The sequence below is a fragment of the Sander lucioperca genome, chromosome 11, assembly GCF_008315115.2.
Source record: "Sander lucioperca isolate FBNREF2018 chromosome 11, SLUC_FBN_1.2, whole genome shotgun sequence".
NCBI lineage: Eukaryota > Metazoa > Chordata > Actinopteri > Perciformes > Percidae > Sander > Sander lucioperca.
In genome coordinates, this window is record NC_050183.1 from 15463789 (window position 1) to 15467214 (window position 3426).

Consider the following 3426-nt stretch of genomic DNA (forward strand, 5'->3'; position numbering starts at 1 on the left):
GGAGCAGTATGTCCTGTATGTCCCTTACCGGCTAACGTATTTCATGATGAAGCATGAATATGGAGCGTCTACCCCAGTTCATGTGAACGCAAATGTAAAATTTCAAGCCAAAAGGAATACTTGGAATTGATGGTGGTGGTAAATATTCATGAAAAAGGACAAGTTTGTGAACGGGCAACACGGATTTTGATAATGAACAACTAAACACATTACACACCGGACCTTAAAAATAACAGTAAATGTCATTCTTAAAGCTGCACTGATCAATATTTTAACATTGGATCAAATGTCAGAGCATAACGTGAAAGGTGACGAACCCTCTGAGAATTATCACCCGACTCTGCGGCTTGCTCCCCTCAGCTCTACGGAGCTTTTTTAGCATCTTTCAGCTCATTGTTTTGGTTTTACGGCCCACATCTTTATTTTGGGGTTCTCACCACTCTCATCCACATTGTTTCCGTTATCAGCAGACCTACGTTACACTACCTGCCCAGCACCAAACAGCAGACAGACAAAGTTAATGATTATTAATACTAACATCTACAACCGAATCAGCCAGATATGTTTCTCAGGAGTTGGTGGAGAAGAACGCCAAAAGGACAATCAAACCCTACAAATGAATGCTAATGTTGCTCTGTGTCTGCTCAATGTGTGAATAGGCAATAGTTTGTTAACATGTTAGGACAATATGTACAGTATATATATGTCAATATTGCATCTGCAGCATCTTCTGCTGCCCCGAAGTGGCCAAAAAATCTTTTAATGCTGCTTTAAACTGGAGGTGGTGTTGCCATTTTACAAGTAATACAAATTCTCAAAAGGCCCTCTAATTTTTGTCTCTATGAATACATTTTTAGTTTTCTCTTCTCTCATTTTCATGTTTTACAGTTACCACTCTGTTGCTGTGTTGCTGAGTTTTTCTTTTAAACGTGATTCATTTTTTGCGTTTAATTCCGGTTGCTGATTTCATTACATTTTAAAGCTGCTGTAAATTCAACTCGACGCTTCCGTGGAGATGATTTACATCAAAAGCAACGCAAAGGGCATCGGCCTTCTGTTTTCCTACTGGGATTTTCTTTTTCTTCGTTTTTTGACAGAACACAAGACGTAGGAATACATTAGAGGAACAAAACATGCAGTTATGAAGACAAAGCATACCAAAACCGTTGATGGAAAAGGAAGAATTAAAAAACAATGGCTTCCAAGAGAAGCAAATAAGGACAACAAAGTTCTATTTGATAATCATAAAAAAAAAAAAAAAATCAGAGTAATGATGAAAGATGAAGGCAAGACACACACACACAAAATTAATATTCCATCTACATCTCAGCCATCAGCCTCTGAGAATCAGAATGCTCAATAGGTCAAAAATGACATTTAAAAGATGGCGAACACACACAAGTCGCTGGTTTGTGTGCGCGGGTGTGTGTGTGTGTGTGTGTGTGTGTGGGGACAATGACACAAATGCCTCATTTGGAGAAAAACAAAAAAGCCAGTCTGTGCAGAACACACATACGCAGTAACACGCACAATTGCTGTCACTTTACATTGAGTCCATCTTCATTATCCCTGATGAAAATGTTTTCCAGCAGACCGGTTCATAGACACAAAGTGACGTCAGCAAACAAACACACACACACACACACACACACACACACACACACACACACACACACACACACGACAGGCTTCATTAACACACTAGTGAGGTCCCCGTCGATGAGACAGATAAAGGATGGATGCCCAAACCGGACGCTTTTCCTCCGCGCACCCACTGCTGTTTTTAATCAGAATGGACTATTTCCGGTAAAAACAATGCACTAATTATAGTTAATTGAAGGGCCGAGCATAACACGTTCATTTTTTATTTATTTTTTTTTTAATCGCATGCCGCCATTTATTAATTTATTTTACATTTCACTCGGCTTCGCATCGTGCCTAACAACGCTCCTTAGCTGTTCTAAAATCACTAGAATCTACGGCCTCTTGCCGCACCTTTATTTATCATCAAGCTGCCATACTTCCTCGTAACACATCCTGCTGCTGCAGGCCTGATGGAGAAAGACAGCAGCAACACAATTCTGAATGGCGCTTTTTATTTTCCAAAACTCCCAGACGGCTAGTAGACAAGTCGAAAGCCATGTGCACATTGTGTAAAACCGAATTAAAATATCACCGAAGCACGTCAAGCTTGAGCTACCACCTACGAGCGAAGCATATAGTACAGTTAACGTGACTCAGGTTGATGCTGGCAGACTCAGACAAAGCACTATTTTGGAGAGTGCTAGTTGCCGACCTGTGGATGAAACCAAATCCAAAAAAATGACTACAGCTCTTGCGAAATGGGTGAAATAATAAACAAAAACAAATCTTAAAGTCAAGTTCATAAAGTAACATTCTTTGCATTCATTTGATTCCCAATCAAGATGCACTGGTAAGAACTGCTTTCCATTGTTAATATGTACTTAAACAGTTCTGAAATGCAAAATAATAGAATTTTAATCATGTGATAAAACACGCGATTAATAATTAACTATAGAAATTCAGCGATTAATCGCGATTAAGAAAAAATGAATCGTTTGACAGCCCTAGTAATAACATATCACCATGTTGATTGTTGAGATCCGGGAACACGGCAACGTCACTACAACAAAGTCCAACAGGTGAAGAAACAAGTAGTTAAAAGAGCTTAAGAAGGAAGGGAGTCTGTAAATAGTAGTCTCGCATTGTCAGACCTTCCTCCACAGCGCTGCGGAGGAGGGTCTGCCTAGTCCACACAGCATTCTGGGATGGGAGAAAAACCTGCTCTGGTTTATTTCATTTCTTTAAACCAATCACAATCGTCTTGGGCGGCGATAAGCAGCAGACGGAGCCACGGCGCCTCTGCTAAATAGGGAAGGAACTTGTTTTGGTGGAACATGTGTACGTTCAAAAGTAGTTTTAGTCGTGCAACAGAAAACTCAGATTGGACAGATAGTCTAGCTAGCTGTCTGGATTTACCCTGCAGAGATCTGAGGAGCAGTTAACCATAGTCCTCAGAAATCCACCGGAGGTTAGAACGCCAACACAGAGAGAGAGGAAGGTAACTATGGAGGATATATTTATTCATAAAATCAAATTGAAAGTCCAAAGAGAAAACAAAAAGAGATCAAATTAAAAATATTATTTTACTAAGCTAATAGGAATAATCATGTCATAATTGAATAAAAAAAAAAAAAGAAAAAGGAAACTGAAAAAGCAAAATTCAAATGTAAAATAATTTGAAAACATAAGTGACAATGTAAAAAGTCAAATTTAAAATCTTAATTAGCTTTGTAGCAACTTATTTGGCTATGTCTTGAATGTAACAGATGTTTATTAATATAAAAGAAAGTTATGCTCTAAAGCTTTCACAAACAATATTAATTTAACAGTAGTAAAAGCCAA